The sequence below is a fragment of the Schistocerca piceifrons genome, unplaced genomic scaffold (genome assembly GCF_021461385.2).
Source record: "Schistocerca piceifrons isolate TAMUIC-IGC-003096 unplaced genomic scaffold, iqSchPice1.1 HiC_scaffold_350, whole genome shotgun sequence".
NCBI classification, from domain to species: Eukaryota; Metazoa; Arthropoda; class Insecta; order Orthoptera; family Acrididae; genus Schistocerca; species Schistocerca piceifrons.
The window spans coordinates 1-20,170 of NW_025728571.1; the positions used below are offsets into that span (position 1 = coordinate 1).

The window sequence follows — 20,170 nt, forward strand, 5'->3', positions numbered from 1 at the left end:
GTGAATCATACTTAACGTAGCTTTCTGCACGCGTCAGCGTAGCGTCAGTCGAGCAAAGTCGAGACAAGTCGCATAAGAGGAGCAACAAAAACGCGCGATTCCGGTACCGGGAATCGAACCCGGGCCTCCTGGGTGAGAGCCAGGTATCCTAGCCACTAGACCACACCGGATAACGACGGCAGTGCTCTTTCCAGCGAACGCAGCAGCCACCCACGGTTAACTGACGACAACTGTAAAAAATCCGCTCTCTCGCGTTATAGAACGGCGTGCCCCGGACGCATTTCGGGGAGACGGACGCCAGCAATGATGAGAGCAAAAGGTGCCTACAAATCCTGTCGTTGCACCACGCACTGTTCTACGGCAATTCACCAAGCAGACGCTCACGCCTTGTTGTGCTGTTTCCTTTGCGGGCAATGAGTGCACCTGCCTTCGACACAGGAAACATTACACGTTTGGCAGGAGTGGGATTGGAACCCACGCCTCCGAAGAGAATGGTGCCTGAAACCAGCGCCTTAGACCGCTCGGCCACGCTACCTACACAACACGCGCGTCACAAGAGCTGCGTCCTACCCCACGAGAACACACCGCAACGGCACAAAAATGAGACGTAAAAAGTGGCAACGGTGGGATTCGAACCCACGCCTCCGAAGAGGACTGGTGCCTAAAACCAGCGCCTTAGACCGCTCGGCCACGTTACCGTTGGAGCAGCAGCCGCAAAACGTTTCGTTTGTACTACAAAGATCACTTCGAAATGGAAGTATCTTGGCAATCGCCGTGCCATGTATTTCCACTGCTCTCCCACTGGAAGCGTCTCTTTAGGCCATCCACAGCAAGAAAAAGCCGTGCCCGCCGTATGGTAGCGACGCCACTTGTCTGTAGCTGTCGCAGTTAAGGAGACAGCGTCAAGAGACGTTTTCGTGCCGTGACCAGGTTTCGAACCTGGGCTTTCCGTAACCACTAAAGTATCGTAGCTGTAACTGTCAGGCGGAGCTAGAATGCTCCATGTATCAAACATATGTGAGCTCAAGGAGGTTACACTTGAAGAAAAAGCGGCAGCTTAACGCGATCACAGCAAAGCCCCCGGCAGCTACGGGATTCGAAACCGCGCCTACAGAGAGTCTGGTGCCTTAAACCAGCGCCTTAAAGCGCTCGGCCACGCTACATGCGCTGCTTGGTGCGCCAGTGTTCCTAGCATTTGTACAAACAGTGCACGCCACAGCTTCCGGTTCTGCTGGGACTGGCTGCTCATCCATCGCACTTCAAACAACTGCCCTTTTCGACTACAGAGAGCAGCGGACGTCTGCGCTCTAGGAGGCGACATTACGTGTTGGGGATGAAGTGGTAGGGCAAACTGCGGCCTGCGGAACACGAGTGAAAAAATCAAGAGAGTACTGTCATTTCGAGTACTCGTCATTGCAACGGCCAGCAAGGCAAAACTTTCAAAATTGCCGTGACCAGGATTCGAACCTGGGTTATTGCGGCCACAACGCAATGTCCTAACCACTAGACGATCACGGCCACGGACGCGCCCGCGAAAGCAGCTGCCTGTAATGCAAGTGGCGATACACAGCAGAGCCTAGGCCAAGGTGTACGCCACAGCAGTGTGAGACACGGTCTCCATCACATGTATACGAGCAAATGAACGTGCCTGCGCTGTCAGGACACTAACTACAGTGGTTAGCTGCATTCACCTCCGTGGCAATGTCTTGCAGTCCCCCAAGCCTCTTGACTACAGGTATGTGGCTGGATAACAAGTGGATAGACGCTTCATCTCTCTCGCCGTCAGGTGTTGCCGTGAATCATACTTAACGTAGCTTTCTGCACGCGTCAGCGTAGCGTCAGTCGAGCAAAGTCGAGACAAGTCGCATAAGAGGAGCAACAAAAACGCGCGATTCCGGTACCGGGAATCGAACCCGGGCCTCCTGGGTGAGAGCCAGGTATCCTAGCCACTAGACCACACCGGATAACGACGGCAGTGCTCTTTCCAGCGAACGCAGCAGCCACCCACGGTTAACTGACGACAACTGTAAAAAATCCGCTCTCTCGCGTTATAGAACGGCGTGCCCCGGACGCATTTCGGGGAGACGGACGCCAGCAATGATGAGAGCAAAAGGTGCCTACAAATCCTGTCGTTGCACCACGCACTGTTCTACGGCAATTCACCAAGCAGACGCTCACGCCTTGTTGTGCTGTTTCCTTTGCGGGCAATGAGTGCACCTGCCTTCGACACAGGAAACATTACACGTTTGGCAGGAGTGGGATTGGAACCCACGCCTCCGAAGAGAATGGTGCCTGAAACCAGCGCCTTAGACCGCTCGGCCACGCTACCTACACAACACGCGCGTCACAAGAGCTGCGTCCTACCCCACGAGAACACACCGCAACGGCACAAAAATGAGACGTAAAAAGTGGCAACGGTGGGATTCGAACCCACGCCTCCGAAGAGACTGGTGCCTAAAACCAGCGCCTTAGACCGCTCGGCCACGTTACCGTTGGAGCAGCAGCCGCAAAACGTTTCGTTTGTACTACAAAGATCACTTCGAAATGGAAGTATCTTGGCAATCGCCGTGCCATGTATTTCCACTGCTCTCCCACTGGAAGCGTCTCTTTAGGCCATCCACAGCAAGAAAAAGCCGTGCCCGCCGTATGGTAGCGACGCCACTTGTCTGTAGCTGTCGCAGTTAAGGAGACAGCGTCAAGAGACGTTTTCGTGCCGTGACCAGGTTTCGAACCTGGGCTTTCGTAACCACTAAAGTATCGTAGCTGTAACTGTCAGGCGGAGCTAGAATGCTCCATGTATCAAACATATGTGAGCTCAAGGAGGTTACACTTGAAGAAAAAGCGGCAGCTTAACGCGATCACAGCAAAGCCCCCGGCAGCTACGGGATTCGAAACCGCGCCTACAGAGAGTCTGGTGCCTTAAACCAGCGCCTTAAAGCGCTCGGCCACGCTACATGCGCTGCTTGGTGCGCCAGTGTTCCTAGCATTTGTACAAACAGTGCACGCCACAGCTTCCGGTTCTGCTGGGACTGGCTGCTCATCCATCGCACTTCAAACAACTGCCCTTTTCGACTACAGAGAGCAGCGGACGTCTGCGCTCTAGGAGGCGACATTACGTGTTGGGGATGAAGTGGTAGGGCAAACTGCGGCCTGCGGAACACGAGTGAAAAAATCAAGAGAGTACTGTCATTTCGAGTACTCGTCATTGCAACGGCAGCAAGGCAAAACTTTCAAAATTGCCGTGACCAGGATTCGAACCTGGGTTATTGCGGCCACAACGCAATGTCCTAACCACTAGACGATCACGGCCACGGACGCGCCCGCGAAAGCAGCTGCCTGTAATGCAAGTGGCGATACACAGCAGAGCCTAGGCCAAGGTGTACGCCACAGCAGTGTGAGACACGGTCTCCATCACATGTATACGAGCAAATGAACGTGCCTGCGCTGTCAGGACACTAACTACAGTGGTTAGCTGCATTCACCTCCGTGGCAATGTCTTGCAGTCCCCCAAGCCTCTTGACTACAGGTATGTGGCTGGATAACAAGTGGATAGACGCTTCATCTCTCTCGCCGTCAGGTGTTGCCGTGAATCATACTTAACGTAGCTTTCTGCACGCGTCAGCGTAGCGTCAGTCGAGCAAAGTCGAGACAAGTCGCATAAGAGGAGCAACAAAAACGCGCGATTCCGGTACCGGGAATCGAACCCGGGCCTCCTGGGTGAGAGCCAGGTATCCTAGCCACTAGACCACACCGGATAACGACGGCAGTGCTCTTTCCAGCGAACGCAGCAGCCACCCACGGTTAACTGACGACAACTGTAAAAAATCCGCTCTCTCGCGTTATAGAACGGCGTGCCCCGGACGCATTTCGGGGAGACGGACGCCAGCAATGATGAGAGCAAAAGGTGCCTACAAATCCTGTCGTTGCACCACGCACTGTTCTACGGCAATTCACCAAGCAGACGCTCACGCCTTGTTGTGCTGTTTCCTTTGCGGGCAATGAGTGCACCTGCCTTCGACACAGGAAACATTACACGTTTGTTGGCAGGAGTGGGATTGGAACCCACGCCTCCGAAGAGAATGGTGCCTGAAACCAGCGCCTTAGACCGCTCGGCCACGCTACCTACACAACACGCGCGTCACAAGAGCTGCGTCCTACCCCACGAGAACACACCGCAACGGCACAAAAATGAGACGTAAAAAGTGGCAACGGTGGGATTCGAACCCACGCCTCCGAAGAGACTGGTGCCTAAAACCAGCGCCTTAGACCGCTCGGCCACGTTACCGTTGGAGCAGCAGCCGCAAAACGTTTCGTTTGTACTACAAAGATCACTTCGAAATGGAAGTATCTTGGCAATCGCCGTGCCATGTGTTTCCACTGCTCTCCCACTGGAAGCGTCTCTTTAGGCCATCCACAGCAAGAAAAAGCCGTGCCCGCCGTATGGTAGCGACGCCACTTGTCTGTAGCTGTCGCAGTTAAGGAGACAGCGTCAAGAGACGTTTTCGTGCCGTGACCAGGTTTCGAACCTGGGCTTTCCGTAACCACTAAAGTATCGTAGCTGTAACTGTCAGGCGGAGCTAGAATGCTCCATGTATCAAACATATGTGAGCTCAAGGAGGTTACACTTGAAGAAAAAGCGGCAGCTTAACGCGATCACAGCAAAGCCCCCGGCAGCTACGGGATTCGAAACCGCGCCTACAGAGAGTCTGGTGCCTTAAACCAGCGCCTTAAAGCGCTCGGCCACGCTACATGCGCTGCTTGGTGCGCCAGTGTTCCTAGCATTTGTACAAACAGTGCACGCCACAGCTTCCGGTTCTGCTGGACTGGCTGCTCATCCATCGCACTTCAAACAACTGCCCTTTTCGACTACAGAGAGCAGCGGACGTCTGCGCTCTAGGAGGCGACATTACGTGTTGGGGATGAAGTGGTAGGGCAAACTGCGGCCTGCGGAACACGAGTGAAAAAATCAAGAGAGTACTGTCATTTCGAGTACTCGTCATTGCAACGGCAGCAAGGCAAAACTTTCAAAATTGCCGTGACCAGGATTCGAACCTGGGTTATTGCGGCCACAACGCAATGTCCTAACCACTAGACGATCACGGCCACGGACGCGCCCGCGAAAGCAGCTGCCTGTAATGCAAGTGGCGATACACAGCAGAGCCTAGGCCAAGGTGTACGCCACAGCAGTGTGAGACACGGTCTCCATCACATGTATACGAGCAAATGAACGTGCCTGCGCTGTCAGGACACTAACTACAGTGGTTAGCTGCATTCACCTCCGTGGCAATGTCTTGCAGTCCCCCAAGCCTCTTGACTACAGGTATGTGGCTGGTAACAAGTGGATAGACGCTTCATCTCTCTCGCCGTCAGGTGTTGCCGTGAATCATACTTAACGTAGCTTTCTGCACGCGTCAGCGTAGCGTCAGTCGAGCAAAGTCGAGACAAGTCGCATAAGAGGAGCAACAAAAACGCGCGATTCCGGTACCGGGAATCGAACCCGGGCCTCCTGGGTGAGAGCCAGGTATCCTAGCCACTAGACCACACCGGATAACGACGGCAGTGCTCTTTCCAGCGAACGCAGCAGCCACCCACGGTTAACTGACGACAACTGTAAAAAATCCGCTCTCTCGCGTTATAGAACGGCGTGCCCGGACGCATTTCGGGGAGACGGACGCCAGCAATGATGAGAGCAAAAGGTGCCTACAAATCCTGTCGTTGCACCACGCACTGTTCTACGGCAATTCACCAAGCAGACGCTCACGCCTTGTTGTGCTGTTTCCTTTGCGGGCAATGAGTGCACCTGCCTTCGACACAGGAAACATTACACGTTTGGCAGGAGTGGGATTGGAACCCACGCCTCCGAAGAGAATGGTGCCTGAAACCAGCGCCTTAGACCGCTCGGCCACGCTACCTACACAACACGCGCGTCACAAGAGCTGCGTCCTACCCCACGAGAACACACCGCAACGGCACAAAAATGAGACGTAAAAAGTGGCAACGGTGGGATTCGAACCCACGCCTCCGAAGAGACTGGTGCCTAAAACCAGCGCCTTAGACCGCTCGGCCACGTTACCGTTGGAGCAGCAGCCGCAAAACGTTTCGTTTGTACTACAAAGATCACTTCGAAATGGAAGTATCTTGGCAATCGCCGTGCCATGTATTTCCACTGCTCTCCCACTGGAAGCGTCTCTTTAGGCCATCCACAGCAAGAAAAAGCCGTGCCCGCCGTATGGTAGCGACGCCACTTGTCTGTAGCTGTCGCAGTTAAGGAGACAGCGTCAAGAGACGTTTTCGTGCCGTGACCAGGTTTCGAACCTGGGCTTTCCGTAACCACTAAAGTATCGTAGCTGTAACTGTCAGGCGGAGCTAGAATGCTCCATGTATCAAACATATGTGAGCTCAAGGAGGTTACACTTGAAGAAAAAGCGGCAGCTTAACGCGATCACAGCAAAGCCCCCGGCAGCTACGGGATTCGAAACCGCGCCTACAGAGAGTCTGGTGCCTTAAACCAGCGCCTTAAAGCGCTCGGCCACGCTACATGCGCTGCTTGGTGCGCCAGTGTTCCTAGCATTTGTACAAACAGTGCACGCCACAGCTTCCGGTTCTGCTGGGACTGGCTGCTCATCCATCGCACTTCAAACAACTGCCCTTTTCGACTACAGAGAGCAGCGGACGTCTGCGCTCTAGGAGGCGACATTACGTGTTGGGGATGAAGTGGTAGGGCAAACTGCGGCCTGCGGAACACGAGTGAAAAAATCAAGAGAGTACTGTCATTTCGAGTACTCGTCATTGCAACGGCAGCAAGGCAAAACTTTCAAAATTGCCGTGACCAGGATTCGAACCTGGGTTATTGCGGCCACAACGCAATGTCCTAACCACTAGACGATCACGGCCACGGACGCGCCCGCGAAAGCAGCTGCCTGTAATGCAAGTGGCGATACACAGCAGAGCCTAGGCCAAGGTGTACGCCACAGCAGTGTGAGACACGGTCTCCATCACATGTATACGAGCAAATGAACGTGCCTGCGCTGTCAGGACACTAACTACAGTGGTTAGCTGCATTCACCTCCGTGGCAATGTCTTGCAGTCCCCCAAGCCTCTTGACTACAGGTATGTGGCTGGATAACAAGTGGATAGACGCTTCATCTCTCTCGCCGTCAGGTGTTGCCGTGAATCATACTTAACGTAGCTTTCTGCACGCGTCAGCGTAGCGTCAGTCGAGCAAAGTCGAGACAAGTCGCATAAGAGGAGCAACAAAAACGCGCGATTCCGGTACCGGGAATCGAACCCGGGCCTCCTGGGTGAGAGCCAGGTATCCTAGCCACTAGACCACACCGGATAACGACGGCAGTGCTCTTTCCAGCGAACGCAGCAGCCACCCACGGTTAACTGACGACAACTGTAAAAAATCCGCTCTCTCGCGTTATAGAACGGCGTGCCCCGGACGCATTTCGGGGAGACGGACGCCAGCAATGATGAGAGCAAAAGGTGCCTACAAATCCTGTCGTTGCACCACGCACTGTTCTACGGCAATTCACCAAGCAGACGCTCACGCCTTGTTGTGCTGTTTCCTTTGCGGGCAATGAGTGCACCTGCCTTCGACACAGGAAACATTACACGTTTGGCAGGAGTGGGATTGGAACCCACGCCTCCGAAGAGAATGGTGCCTGAAACCAGCGCCTTAGACCGCTCGGCCACGCTACCTACACAACACGCGCGTCACAAGAGCTGCGTCCTACCCCACGAGAACACACCGCAACGGCACAAAAATGAGACGTAAAAAGTGGCAACGGTGGGATTCGAACCCACGCCTCCGAAGAGACTGGTGCCTAAAACCAGCGCCTTAGACCGCTCGGCCACGTTACCGTTGGAGCAGCAGCCGCAAAACGTTTCGTTTGTACTACAAAGATCACTTCGAAATGGAAGTATCTTGGCAATCGCCGTGCCATGTATTTCCACTGCTCTCCCACTGGAAGCGTCTCTTTAGGCCATCCACAGCAAGAAAAAGCCGTGCCCGCCGTATGGTAGCGACGCCACTTGTCTGTAGCTGTCGCAGTTAAGGAGACAGCGTCAAGAGACGTTTTCGTGCCGTGACCAGGTTTCGAACCTGGGCTTTCCGTAACCACTAAAGTATCGTAGCTGTAACTGTCAGGCGGAGCTAGAATGCTCCATGTATCAAACATATGTGAGCTCAAGGAGGTTACACTTGAAGAAAAAGCGGCAGCTTAACGCGATCACAGCAAAGCCCCCGGCAGCTACGGGATTCGAAACCGCGCCTACAGAGAGTCTGGTGCCTTAAACCAGCGCCTTAAAGCGCTCGGCCACGCTACATGCGCTGCTTGGTGCGCCAGTGTTCCTAGCATTTGTACAAACAGTGCACGCCACAGCTTCCGGTTCTGCTGGGACTGGCTGCTCATCCATCGCACTTCAAACAACTGCCCTTTTCGACTACAGAGAGCAGCGGACGTCTGCGCTCTAGGAGGCGACATTACGTGTTGGGGATGAAGTGGTAGGGCAAACTGCGGCCTGCGGAACACGAGTGAAAAAATCAAGAGAGTACTGTCATTTCGAGTACTCGTCATTGCAACGGCAGCAAGGCAAAACTTTCAAAATTGCCGTGACCAGGATTCGAACCTGGGTTATTGCGGCCACAACGCAATGTCCTAACCACTAGACGATCACGGCCACGGACGCGCCCGCGAAAGCAGCTGCCTGTAATGCAAGTGGCGATACACAGCAGAGCCTAGGCCAAGGTGTACGCCACAGCAGTGTGAGACACGGTCTCCATCACATGTATACGAGCAAATGAACGTGCCTGCGCTGTCAGGACACTAACTACAGTGGTTAGCTGCATTCACCTCCGTGGCAATGTCTTGCAGTCCCCCAAGCCTCTTGACTACAGGTATGTGGCTGGATAACAAGTGGATAGACGCTTCATCTCTCTCGCCGTCAGGTGTTGCCGTGAATCATACTTAACGTAGCTTTCTGCACGCATCAGTCGAGCAAAGTCGAGACAAGTCGCATAAGAGGAGCAACAAAAACGCGCGATTCCGGTACCGGGAATCGAACCCGGGCCTCCTGGGTGAGAGCCAGGTATCCTAGCCACTAGACCACACCGGATAACGACGGCAGTGCTCTTTCCAGCGAACGCAGCAGCCACCCACGGTTAACTGACGACAACTGTAAAAAATCCGCTCTCTCGCGTTATAGAACGGCGTGCCCCGGACGCATTTCGGGGAGACGGACGCCAGCAATGATGAGAGCAAAAGGTGCCTACAAATCCTGTCGTTGCACCACGCACTGTTCTACGGCAATTCACCAAGCAGACGCTCACGCCTTGTTGTGCTGTTTCCTTTGCGGGCAATGAGTGCACCTGCCTTCGACACAGGAAACATTACACGTTTGGCAGGAGTGGGATTGGAACCCACGCCTCCGAAGAGAATGGTGCCTGAAACCAGCGCCTTAGACCGCTCGGCCACGCTACCTACACAACACGCGCGTCACAAGAGCTGCGTCCTACCCCACGAGAACACACCGCAACGGCACAAAAATGAGACGTAAAAAGTGGCAACGGTGGGATTCGAACCCACGCCTCCGAAGAGACTGGTGCCTAAAACCAGCGCCTTAGACCGCTCGGCCACGTTACCGTTGGAGCAGCAGCCGCAAAACGTTTCGTTTGTACTACAAAGATCACTTCGAAATGGAAGTATCTTGGCAATCGCCGTGCCATGTATTTCCACTGCTCTCCCACTGGAAGCGTCTCTTTAGGCCATCCACAGCAAGAAAAAGCCGTGCCCGCCGTATGGTAGCGACGCCACTTGTCTGTAGCTGTCGCAGTTAAGGAGACAGCGTCAAGAGACGTTTTCGTGCCGTGACCAGGTTTCGAACCTGGGCTTTCCGTAACCACTAAAGTATCGTAGCTGTAACTGTCAGGCGGAGCTAGAATGCTCCATGTATCAAACATATGTGAGCTCAAGGAGGTTACACTTGAAGAAAAAGCGGCAGCTTAACGCGATCACAGCAAAGCCCCCGGCAGCTACGGGATTCGAAACCGCGCCTACAGAGAGTCTGGTGCCTTAAACCAGCGCCTTAAAGCGCTCGGCCACGCTACATGCGCTGCTTGGTGCGCCAGTGTTCCTAGCATTTGTACAAACAGTGCACGCCACAGCTTCCGGTTCTGCTGGGACTGGCTGCTCATCCATCGCACTTCAAACAACTGCCCTTTTCGACTACAGAGAGCAGCGGACGTCTGCGCTCTAGGAGGCGACATTACGTGTTGGGGATGAAGTGGTAGGGCAAACTGCGGCCTGCGGAACACGAGTGAAAAAATCAAGAGAGTACTGTCATTTCGAGTACTCGTCATTGCAACGGCAGCAAGGCAAAACTTTCAAAATTGCCGTGACCAGGATTCGAACCTGGGTTATTGCGGCCACAACGCAATGTCCTAACCACTAGACGATCACGGCCACGGACGCGCCCGCGAAAGCAGCTGCCTGTAATGCAAGTGGCGATACACAGCAGAGCCTAGGCCAAGGTGTACGCCACAGCAGTGTGAGACACGGTCTCCATCACATGTATACGAGCAAATGAACGTGCCTGCGCTGTCAGGACACTAACTACAGTGGTTAGCTGCATTCACCTCCGTGGCAATGTCTTGCAGTCCCCCAAGCCTCTTGACTACAGGTATGTGGCTGGATAACAAGTGGATAGACGCTTCATCTCTCTCGCCGTCAGGTGTTGCCGTGAATCATACTTAACGTAGCTTTCTGCACGCGTCAGCGTAGCGTCAGTCGAGCAAAGTCGAGACAAGTCGCATAAGAGGAGCAACAAAAACGCGCGATTCCGGTACCGGGAATCGAACCCGGGCCTCCTGGGTGAGAGCCAGGTATCCTAGCCACTAGACCACACCGGATAACGACGGCAGTGCTCTTTCCAGCGAACGCAGCAGCCACCCACGGTTAACTGACGACAACTGTAAAAAATCCGCTCTCTCGCGTTATAGAACGGCGTGCCCCGGACGCATTTCGGGGAGACGGACGCCAGCAATGATGAGAGCAAAAGGTGCCTACAAATCCTGTCGTTGCACCACGCACTGTTCTACGGCAATTCACCAAGCAGACGCTCACGCCTTGTTGTGCTGTTTCCTTTGCGGGCAATGAGTGCACCTGCCTTCGACACAGGAAACATTACACGTTTGGCAGGAGTGGGATTGGAACCCACGCCTCCGAAGAGAATGGTGCCTGAAACCAGCGCCTTAGACCGCTCGGCCACGCTACCTACACAACACGCGCGTCACAAGAGCTGCGTCCTACCCCACGAGAACACACCGCAACGGCACAAAAATGAGACGTAAAAAGTGGCAACGGTGGGATTCGAACCCACGCCTCCGAAGAGACTGGTGCCTAAAACCAGCGCCTTAGACCGCTCGGCCACGTTACCGTTGGAGCAGCAGCCGCAAAACGTTTCGTTTGTACTACAAAGATCACTTCGAAATGGAAGTATCTTGGCAATCGCCGTGCCATGTATTTCCACTGCTCTCCCACTGGAAGCGTCTCTTTAGGCCATCCACAGCAAGAAAAAGCCGTGCCCGCCGTATGGTAGCGACGCCACTTGTCTGTAGCTGTCGCAGTTAAGGAGACAGCGTCAAGAGACGTTTTCGTGCCGTGACCAGGTTTCGAACCTGGGCTTTCCGTAACCACTAAAGTATCGTAGCTGTAACTGTCAGGCGGAGCTAGAATGCTCCATGTATCAAACATATGTGAGCTCAAGGAGGTTACACTTGAAGAAAAAGCGGCAGCTTAACGCGATCACAGCAAAGCCCCCGGCAGCTACGGGATTCGAAACCGCGCCTACAGAGAGTCTGGTGCCTTAAACCAGCGCCTTAAAGCGCTCGGCCACGCTACATGCGCTGCTTGGTGCGCCAGTGTTCCTAGCATTTGTACAAACAGTGCACGCCACAGCTTCCGGTTCTGCTGGGACTGGCTGCTCATCCATCGCACTTCAAACAACTGCCCTTTTCGACTACAGAGAGCAGCGGACGTCTGCGCTCTAGGAGGCGACATTACGTGTTGGGGATGAAGTGGTAGGGCAAACTGCGGCCTGCGGAACACGAGTGAAAAAATCAAGAGAGTACTGTCATTTCGAGTACTCGTCATTGCAACGGCAGCAAGGCAAAACTTTCAAAATTGCCGTGACCAGGATTCGAACCTGGGTTATTGCGGCCACAACGCAATGTCCTAACCACTAGACGATCACGGCCACGGACGCGCCCGCGAAAGCAGCTGCCTGTAATGCAAGTGGCGATACACAGCAGAGCCTAGGCCAAGGTGTACGCCACAGCAGTGTGAGACACGGTCTCCATCACATGTATACGAGCAAATGAACGTGCCTGCGCTGTCAGGACACTAACTACAGTGGTTAGCTGCATTCACCTCCGTGGCAATGTCTTGCAGTCCCCCAAGCCTCTTGACTACAGGTATGTGGCTGGATAACAAGTGGATAGACGCTTCATCTCTCTCGCCGTCAGGTGTTGCCGTGAATCATACTTAACGTAGCTTTCTGCACGCGTCAGCGTAGCGTCAGTCGAGCAAAGTCGAGACAAGTCGCATAAGAGGAGCAACAAAAACGCGCGATTCCGGTACCGGGAATCGAACCCGGGCCTCCTGGGTGAGAGCCAGGTATCCTAGCCACTAGACCACACCGGATAACGACGGCAGTGCTCTTTCCAGCGAACGCAGCAGCCACCCACGGTTAACTGACGACAACTGTAAAAAATCCGCTCTCTCGCGTTATAGAACGGCGTGCCCCGGACGCATTTCGGGGAGACGGACGCCAGCAATGATGAGAGCAAAAGGTGCCTACAAATCCTGTCGTTGCACCACGCACTGTTCTACGGCAATTCACCAAGCAGACGCTCACGCCTTGTTGTGCTGTTTCCTTTGCGGGCAATGAGTGCACCTGCCTTCGACACAGGAAACATTACACGTTTGGCAGGAGTGGGATTGGAACCCACGCCTCCGAAGAGAATGGTGCCTGAAACCAGCGCCTTAGACCGCTCGGCCACGCTACCTACACAACACGCGCGTCACAAGAGCTGCGTCCTACCCCACGAGAACACACCGCAACGGCACAAAAATGAGACGTAAAAAGTGGCAACGGTGGGATTCGAACCCACGCCTCCGAAGAGACTGGTGCCTAAAACCAGCGCCTTAGACCGCTCGGCCACGTTACCGTTGGAGCAGCAGCCGCAAAACGTTTCGTTTGTACTACAAAGATCACTTCGAAATGGAAGTATCTTGGCAATCGCCGTGCCATGTATTTCCACTGCTCTCCCACTGGAAGCGTCTCTTTAGGCCATCCACAGCAAGAAAAAGCCGTGCCCGCCGTATGGTAGCGACGCCACTTGTCTGTAGCTGTCGCAGTTAAGGAGACAGCGTCAAGAGACGTTTTCGTGCCGTGACCAGGTTTCGAACCTGGGCTTTCCGTAACCACTAAAGTATCGTAGCTGTAACTGTCAGGCGGAGCTAGAATGCTCCATGTATCAAACATATGTGAGCTCAAGGAGGTTACACTTGAAGAAAAAGCGGCAGCTTAACGCGATCACAGCAAAGCCCCCGGCAGCTACGGGATTCGAAACCGCGCCTACAGAGAGTCTGGTGCCTTAAACCAGCGCCTTAAAGCGCTCGGCCACGCTACATGCGCTGCTTGGTGCGCCAGTGTTCCTAGCATTTGTACAAACAGTGCACGCCACAGCTTCCGGTTCTGCTGGGACTGGCTGCTCATCCATCGCACTTCAAACAACTGCCCTTTTCGACTACAGAGAGCAGCGGACGTCTGCGCTCTAGGAGGCGACATTACGTGTTGGGGATGAAGTGGTAGGGCAAACTGCGGCCTGCGGAACACGAGTGAAAAAATCAAGAGAGTACTGTCATTTCGAGTACTCGTCATTGCAACGGCAGCAAGGCAAAACTTTCAAAATTGCCGTGACCAGGATTCGAACCTGGGTTATTGCGGCCACAACGCAATGTCCTAACCACTAGACGATCACGGCCACGGACGCGCCCGCGAAAGCAGCTGCCTGTAATGCAAGTGGCGATACACAGCAGAGCCTAGGCCAAGGTGTACGCCACAGCAGTGTGAGACACGGTCTCCATCACATGTATACGAGCAAATGAACGTGCCTGCGCTGTCAGGACACTAACTACAGTGGTTAGCTGCATTCACCTCCGTGGCAATGTCTTGCAGTCCCCCAAGCCTCTTGACTACAGGTATGTGGCTGGATAACAAGTGGATAGACGCTTCATCTCTCTCGCCGTCAGGTGTTGCCGTGAATCATACTTAACGTAGCTTTCTGCACGCGTCAGCGTAGCGTCAGTCGAGCAAAGTCGAGACAAGTCGCATAAGAGGAGCAACAAAAACGCGCGATTCCGGTACCGGGAATCGAACCCGGGCCTCCTGGGTGAGAGCCAGGTATCCTAGCCACTAGACCACACCGGATAACGACGGCAGTGCTCTTTCCAGCGAACGCAGCAGCCACCCACGGTTAACTGACGACAACTGTAAAAAATCCGCTCTCTCGCGTTATAGAACGGCGTGCCCCGGACGCATTTCGGGGAGACGGACGCCAGCAATGATGAGAGCAAAAGGTGCCTACAAATCCTGTCGTTGCACCACGCACTGTTCTACGGCAATTCACCAAGCAGACGCTCACGCCTTGTTGTGCTGTTTCCTTTGCGGGCAATGAGTGCACCTGCCTTCGACACAGGAAACATTACACGTTTGGCAGGAGTGGGATTGGAACCCACGCCTCCGAAGAGAATGGTGCCTGAAACCAGCGCCTTAGACCGCTCGGCCACGCTACCTACACAACACGCGCGTCACAAGAGCTGCGTCCTACCCCACGAGAACACACCGCAACGGCACAAAAATGAGACGTAAAAAGTGGCAACGGTGGGATTCGAACCCACGCCTCCGAAGAGACTGGTGCCTAAAACCAGCGCCTTAGACCGCTCGGCCACGTTACCGTTGGAGCAGCAGCCGCAAAACGTTTCGTTTGTACTACAAAGATCACTTCGAAATGGAAGTATCTTGGCAATCGCCGTGCCATGTATTTCCACTGCTCTCCCACTGGAAGCGTCTCTTTAGGCCATCCACAGCAAGAAAAAGCCGTGCCCGCCGTATGGTAGCGACGCCACTTGTCTGTAGCTGTCGCAGTTAAGGAGACAGCGTCAAGAGACGTTTTCGTGCCGTGACCAGGTTTCGAACCTGGGCTTTCCGTAACCACTAAAGTATCGTAGCTGTAACTGTCAGGCGGAGCTAGAATGCTCCATGTATCAAACATATGTGAGCTCAAGGAGGTTACACTTGAAGAAAAAGCGGCAGCTTAACGCGATCACAGCAAAGCCCCCGGCAGCTACGGGATTCGAAACCGCGCCTACAGAGAGTCTGGTGCCTTAAACCAGCGCCTTAAAGCGCTCGGCCACGCTACATGCGCTGCTTGGTGCGCCAGTGTTCCTAGCATTTGTACAAACAGTGCACGCCACAGCTTCCGGTTCTGCTGGGACTGGCTGCTCATCCATCGCACTTCAAACAACTGCCCTTTTCGACTACAGAGAGCAGCGGACGTCTGCGCTCTAGGAGGCGACATTACGTGTTGGGGATGAAGTGGTAGGGCAAACTGCGGCCTGCGGAACACGAGTGAAAAAATCAAGAGAGTACTGTCATTTCGAGTACTCGTCATTGCAACGGCAGCAAGGCAAAACTTTCAAAATTGCCGTGACCAGGATTCGAACCTGGGTTATTGCGGCCACAACGCAATGTCCTAACCACTAGACGATCACGGCCACGGACGCGCCCGCGAAAGCAGCTGCCTGTAATGCAAGTGGCGATACACAGCAGAGCCTAGGCCAAGGTGTACGCCACAGCAGTGTGAGACACGGTCTCCATCACATGTATACGAGCAAATGAACGTGCCTGCGCTGTCAGGACACTAACTACAGTGGTTAGCTGCATTCACCTCCGTGGCAATGTCTTGCAGTCCCCCAAGCCTCTTGACTACAGGTATGTGGCTGGATAACAAGTGGATAGACGCTTCATCTCTCTCGCCGTCAGGTGTTGCCGTGAATCATACTTAACGTAGCTTTCTGCACGCGTCAGCGTAGCGTCAGTCGAGCAAAGTCGAGACAAGTCGCATAAGAGGAGCAACAAAAACGCGCGATTCCGGTACCGGGAATCGAACCCGGGCCTCCTGGGTGAGAGCCAGGTATCCTAGCCACTAGACCACACCGGATAACGACGGCAGTGCTCTTTCCAGCGAACGCAGCAGCCACCCACGGTTAACTGACGACAACTGTAAAAAATCCGCTCTCTCGCGTTATAGAACGGCGTGCCCCGGACGCATTTCGGGGAGACGGACGCCAGCAATGATGAGAGCAAAAGGTGCCTACAAATCCTGTCGTTGCACCACGCACTGTTCTACGGCAATTCACCAAGCAGACGCTCACGCCTTGTTGTGCTGTTTCCTTTGCGGGCAATGAGTGCACCTGCCTTCGACACAGGAAACATTACACGTTTGGCAGGAGTGGGATTGGAACCCACGCCTCCGAAGAGAATGGTGCCTGAAACCAGCGCCTTAGACCGCTCGGCCACGCTACCTACACAACACGCGCGTCACAAGAGCTGCGTCCTACCCCACGAGAACACACCGCAACGGCACAAAAATGAGACGTAAAAAGTGGCAACGGTGGGATTCGAACCCACGCCTCCGAAGAGACTGGTGCCTAAAACCAGCGCCTTAGACCGCTCGGCCACGTTACCGTTGGAGCAGCAGCCGCAAAACGTTTCGTTTGTACTACAAAGATCACTTCGAAATGGAAGTATCTTGGCAATCGCCGTGCCATGTATTTCCACTGCTCTCCCACTGGAAGCGTCTCTTTAGGCCATCCACAGCAAGAAAAAGCCGTGCCCGCCGTATGGTAGCGACGCCACTTGTCTGTAGCTGTCGCAGTTAAGGAGACAGCGTCAAGAGACGTTTTCGTGCCGTGACCAGGTTTCGAACCTGGGCTTTCCGTAACCACTAAAGTATCGTAGCTGTAACTGTCAGGCGGAGCTAGAATGCTCCATGTATCAAACATATGTGAGCTCAAGGAGGTTACACTTGAAGAAAAAGCGGCAGCTTAACGCGATCACAGCAAAGCCCCCGGCAGCTACGGGATTCGAAACCGCGCCTACAGAGAGTCTGGTGCCTTAAACCAGCGCCTTAAAGCGCTCGGCCACGCTACATGCGCTGCTTGGTGCGCCAGTGTTCCTAGCATTTGTACAAACAGTGCACGCCACAGCTTCCGGTTCTGCTGGGACTGGCTGCTCATCCATCGCACTTCAAACAACTGCCCTTTTCGACTACAGAGAGCAGCGGACGTCTGCGCTCTAGGAGGCGACATTACGTGTTGGGGATGAAGTGGTAGGGCAAACTGCGGCCTGCGGAACACGAGTGAAAAAATCAAGAGAGTACTGTCATTTCGAGTACTCGTCATTGCAACGGCAGCAAGGCAAAACTTTCAAAATTGCCGTGACCAGGATTCGAACCTGGGTTATTGCGGCCACAACGCAATGTCCTAACCACTAGACGATCACGGCCACGGACGCGCCCGCGAAAGCAGCTGCCTGTAATGCAAGTGGCGATACACAGCAGAGCCTAGGCCAAGGTGTACGCCACAGCAGTGTGAGACACGGTCTCCATCACATGTATACGAGCAAATGAACGTGCCTGCGCTGTCAGGACACTAACTACAGTGGTTAGCTGCATTCACCTCCGTGGCAATGTCTTGCAGTCCCCCAAGCCTCTTGACTACAGGTATGTGGCTGGATAACAAGTGGATAGACGCTTCATCTCTCTCGCCGTCAGGTGTTGCCGTGAATCATACTTAACGTAGCTTTCTGCACGCGTCAGCGTAGCGTCAGTCGAGCAAAGTCGAGACAAGTCGCATAAGAGGAGCAACAAAAACGCGCGATTCCGGTACCGGGAATCGAACCCGGGCCTCCTGGGTGAGAGCCAGGTATCCTAGCCACTAGACCACACCGGATAACGACGGCAGTGCTCTTTCCAGCGAACGCAGCAGCCACCCACGGTTAACTGACGACAACTGTAAAAAATCCGCTCTCTCGCGTTATAGAACGGCGTGCCCCGGACGCATTTCGGGGAGACGGACGCCAGCAATGATGAGAGCAAAAGGTGCCTACAAATCCTGTCGTTGCACCACGCACTGTTCTACGGCAATTCACCAAGCAGACGCTCACGCCTTGTTGTGCTGTTTCCTTTGCGGGCAATGAGTGCACCTGCCTTCGACACAGGAAACATTACACGTTTGGCAGGAGTGGGATTGGAACCCACGCCTCCGAAGAGAATGGTGCCTGAAACCAGCGCCTTAGACCGCTCGGCCACGCTACCTACACAACACGCGCGTCACAAGAGCTGCGTCCTACCCCACGAGAACACACCGCAACGGCACAAAAATGAGACGTAAAAAGTGGCAACGGTGGGATTCGAACCCACGCCTCCGAAGAGACTGGTGCCTAAAACCAGCGCCTTAGACCGCTCGGCCACGTTACCGTTGGAGCAGCAGCCGCAAAACGTTTCGTTTGTACTACAAAGATCACTTCGAAATGGAAGTATCTTGGCAATCGCCGTGCCATGTATTTCCACTGCTCTCCCACTGGAAGCGTCTCTTTAGGCCATCCACAGCAAGAAAAAGCCGTGCCCGCCGTATGGTAGCGACGCCACTTGTCTGTAGCTGTCGCAGTTAAGGAGACAGCGTCAAGAGACGTTTTCGTGCCGTGACCAGGTTTCGAACCTGGGCTTTCCGTAACCACTAAAGTATCGTAGCTGTAACTGTCAGGCGGAGCTAGAATGCTCCATGTATCAAACATATGTGAGCTCAAGGAGGTTACACTTGAAGAAAAAGCGGCAGCTTAACGCGATCACAGCAAAGCCCCCGGCAGCTACGGGATTCGAAACCGCGCCTACAGAGAGTCTGGTGCCTTAAACCAGCGCCTTAAAGCGCTCGGCCACGCTACATGCGCTGCTTGGTGCGCCAGTGTTCCTAGCATTTGTACAAACAGTGCACGCCACAGCTTCCGGTTCTGCTGGGACTGGCTGCTCATCCATCGCACTTCAAACAACTGCCCTTTTCGACTACAGAGAGCAGCGGACGTCTGCGCTCTAGGAGGCGACATTACGTGTTGGGGATGAAGTGGTAGGGCAAACTGCGGCCTGCGGAACACGAGTGAAAAAATCAAGAGAGTACTGTCATTTCGAGTACTCGTCATTGCAACGGCAGCAAGGCAAAACTTTCAAAATTGCCGTGACCAGGATTCGAACCTGGGTTATTGCGGCCACAACGCAATGTCCTAACCACTAGACGATCACGGCCACGGACGCGCCCGCGAAAGCAGCTGCCTGTAATGCAAGTGGCGATACACAGCAGAGCCTAGGCCAAGGTGTACGCCACAGCAGTGTGAGACACGGTCTCCATCACATGTATACGAGCAAATGAACGTGCCTGCGCTGTCAGGACACTAACTACAGTGGTTAGCTGCATTCACCTCCGTGGCAATGTCTTGCAGTCCCCCAAGCCTCTTGACTACAGGTATGTGGCTGGATAACAAGTGGATAGACGCTTCATCTCTCTCGCCGTCAGGTGTTGCCGTGAATCATACTTAACGTAGCTTTCTGCACGCGTCAGCGTAGCGTCAGTCGAGCAAAGTCGAGACAAGTCGCATAAGAGGAGCAACAAAAACGCGCGATTCCGGTACCGGGAATCGAACCCGGGCCTCCTGGGTGAGAGCCAGGTATCCTAGCCACTAGACCACACCGGATAACGACGGCAGTGCTCTTTCCAGCGAACGCAGCAGCCACCCACGGTTAACTGACGACAACTGTAAAAAATCCGCTCTCTCGCGTTATAGAACGGCGTGCCCCGGACGCATTTCGGGGAGACGGACGCCAGCAATGATGAGAGCAAAAGGTGCCTACAAATCCTGTCGTTGCACCACGCACTGTTCTACGGCAATTCACCAAGCAGACGCTCACGCCTTGTTGTGCTGTTTCCTTTGCGGGCAATGAGTGCACCTGCCTTCGACACAGGAAACATTACACGTTTGGCAGGAGTGGGAT

At 54.2% G+C, this 20,170-nt stretch overlaps 34 non-coding genes across 34 annotated transcripts; all 34 read right to left on the bottom strand.

Annotated features, from left to right (window-relative positions):
- Positions 1-98: 98 nt before the first annotated feature.
- Positions 99-170, bottom strand: Trnae-cuc. Its single transcript has one exon. It is a non-coding gene; the product is annotated as a tRNA-Glu (tRNA).
- Positions 171-615: 445 nt separating this feature from the next.
- On the bottom strand, positions 616-698 carry Trnal-uag. Its single transcript has one exon. It is a non-coding gene; the product is annotated as a tRNA-Leu (tRNA).
- A 748-nt stretch (positions 699-1,446) lies between these two features.
- On the bottom strand, positions 1,447-1,518 carry Trnah-gug. Its single transcript has one exon. It is a non-coding gene; the product is annotated as a tRNA-His (tRNA).
- A 374-nt stretch (positions 1,519-1,892) lies between these two features.
- On the bottom strand, positions 1,893-1,964 carry Trnae-cuc. The gene has a single exon. It is a non-coding gene; the product is annotated as a tRNA-Glu (tRNA).
- A 445-nt stretch (positions 1,965-2,409) lies between these two features.
- Trnal-uag lies at positions 2,410-2,491 on the bottom strand. Its single transcript has one exon. It is a non-coding gene; the product is annotated as a tRNA-Leu (tRNA).
- A 746-nt stretch (positions 2,492-3,237) lies between these two features.
- Positions 3,238-3,309, bottom strand: Trnah-gug. Its single transcript has one exon. It is a non-coding gene; the product is annotated as a tRNA-His (tRNA).
- A 374-nt stretch (positions 3,310-3,683) lies between these two features.
- On the bottom strand, positions 3,684-3,755 carry Trnae-cuc. The gene has a single exon. It is a non-coding gene; the product is annotated as a tRNA-Glu (tRNA).
- A 448-nt stretch (positions 3,756-4,203) lies between these two features.
- Trnal-uag lies at positions 4,204-4,285 on the bottom strand. Its single transcript has one exon. It is a non-coding gene; the product is annotated as a tRNA-Leu (tRNA).
- A 746-nt stretch (positions 4,286-5,031) lies between these two features.
- On the bottom strand, positions 5,032-5,103 carry Trnah-gug. The gene has a single exon. It is a non-coding gene; the product is annotated as a tRNA-His (tRNA).
- Positions 5,104-5,476: 373 nt separating this feature from the next.
- Positions 5,477-5,548, bottom strand: Trnae-cuc. The gene has a single exon. It is a non-coding gene; the product is annotated as a tRNA-Glu (tRNA).
- A 444-nt stretch (positions 5,549-5,992) lies between these two features.
- Positions 5,993-6,074, bottom strand: Trnal-uag. The gene has a single exon. It is a non-coding gene; the product is annotated as a tRNA-Leu (tRNA).
- Positions 6,075-6,821: 747 nt separating this feature from the next.
- Positions 6,822-6,893, bottom strand: Trnah-gug. Its single transcript has one exon. It is a non-coding gene; the product is annotated as a tRNA-His (tRNA).
- Positions 6,894-7,267: 374 nt separating this feature from the next.
- Positions 7,268-7,339, bottom strand: Trnae-cuc. Its single transcript has one exon. It is a non-coding gene; the product is annotated as a tRNA-Glu (tRNA).
- A 445-nt stretch (positions 7,340-7,784) lies between these two features.
- Trnal-uag lies at positions 7,785-7,866 on the bottom strand. Its single transcript has one exon. It is a non-coding gene; the product is annotated as a tRNA-Leu (tRNA).
- Positions 7,867-8,613: 747 nt separating this feature from the next.
- Trnah-gug lies at positions 8,614-8,685 on the bottom strand. Its single transcript has one exon. It is a non-coding gene; the product is annotated as a tRNA-His (tRNA).
- Positions 8,686-9,048: 363 nt separating this feature from the next.
- Positions 9,049-9,120, bottom strand: Trnae-cuc. The gene has a single exon. It is a non-coding gene; the product is annotated as a tRNA-Glu (tRNA).
- Positions 9,121-9,565: 445 nt separating this feature from the next.
- Trnal-uag lies at positions 9,566-9,647 on the bottom strand. The gene has a single exon. It is a non-coding gene; the product is annotated as a tRNA-Leu (tRNA).
- A 747-nt stretch (positions 9,648-10,394) lies between these two features.
- Positions 10,395-10,466, bottom strand: Trnah-gug. Its single transcript has one exon. It is a non-coding gene; the product is annotated as a tRNA-His (tRNA).
- A 374-nt stretch (positions 10,467-10,840) lies between these two features.
- On the bottom strand, positions 10,841-10,912 carry Trnae-cuc. Its single transcript has one exon. It is a non-coding gene; the product is annotated as a tRNA-Glu (tRNA).
- A 445-nt stretch (positions 10,913-11,357) lies between these two features.
- Positions 11,358-11,439, bottom strand: Trnal-uag. The gene has a single exon. It is a non-coding gene; the product is annotated as a tRNA-Leu (tRNA).
- A 747-nt stretch (positions 11,440-12,186) lies between these two features.
- Trnah-gug lies at positions 12,187-12,258 on the bottom strand. Its single transcript has one exon. It is a non-coding gene; the product is annotated as a tRNA-His (tRNA).
- Positions 12,259-12,632: 374 nt separating this feature from the next.
- On the bottom strand, positions 12,633-12,704 carry Trnae-cuc. The gene has a single exon. It is a non-coding gene; the product is annotated as a tRNA-Glu (tRNA).
- A 445-nt stretch (positions 12,705-13,149) lies between these two features.
- Positions 13,150-13,231, bottom strand: Trnal-uag. Its single transcript has one exon. It is a non-coding gene; the product is annotated as a tRNA-Leu (tRNA).
- A 747-nt stretch (positions 13,232-13,978) lies between these two features.
- Positions 13,979-14,050, bottom strand: Trnah-gug. The gene has a single exon. It is a non-coding gene; the product is annotated as a tRNA-His (tRNA).
- Positions 14,051-14,424: 374 nt separating this feature from the next.
- Trnae-cuc lies at positions 14,425-14,496 on the bottom strand. The gene has a single exon. It is a non-coding gene; the product is annotated as a tRNA-Glu (tRNA).
- A 445-nt stretch (positions 14,497-14,941) lies between these two features.
- On the bottom strand, positions 14,942-15,023 carry Trnal-uag. Its single transcript has one exon. It is a non-coding gene; the product is annotated as a tRNA-Leu (tRNA).
- A 747-nt stretch (positions 15,024-15,770) lies between these two features.
- Positions 15,771-15,842, bottom strand: Trnah-gug. Its single transcript has one exon. It is a non-coding gene; the product is annotated as a tRNA-His (tRNA).
- Positions 15,843-16,216: 374 nt separating this feature from the next.
- Trnae-cuc lies at positions 16,217-16,288 on the bottom strand. Its single transcript has one exon. It is a non-coding gene; the product is annotated as a tRNA-Glu (tRNA).
- A 445-nt stretch (positions 16,289-16,733) lies between these two features.
- On the bottom strand, positions 16,734-16,815 carry Trnal-uag. Its single transcript has one exon. It is a non-coding gene; the product is annotated as a tRNA-Leu (tRNA).
- Positions 16,816-17,562: 747 nt separating this feature from the next.
- Positions 17,563-17,634, bottom strand: Trnah-gug. Its single transcript has one exon. It is a non-coding gene; the product is annotated as a tRNA-His (tRNA).
- A 374-nt stretch (positions 17,635-18,008) lies between these two features.
- Positions 18,009-18,080, bottom strand: Trnae-cuc. Its single transcript has one exon. It is a non-coding gene; the product is annotated as a tRNA-Glu (tRNA).
- Positions 18,081-18,525: 445 nt separating this feature from the next.
- Positions 18,526-18,607, bottom strand: Trnal-uag. Its single transcript has one exon. It is a non-coding gene; the product is annotated as a tRNA-Leu (tRNA).
- Positions 18,608-19,354: 747 nt separating this feature from the next.
- Trnah-gug lies at positions 19,355-19,426 on the bottom strand. The gene has a single exon. It is a non-coding gene; the product is annotated as a tRNA-His (tRNA).
- A 374-nt stretch (positions 19,427-19,800) lies between these two features.
- On the bottom strand, positions 19,801-19,872 carry Trnae-cuc. Its single transcript has one exon. It is a non-coding gene; the product is annotated as a tRNA-Glu (tRNA).
- Positions 19,873-20,170: the final 298 nt, after the last annotated feature.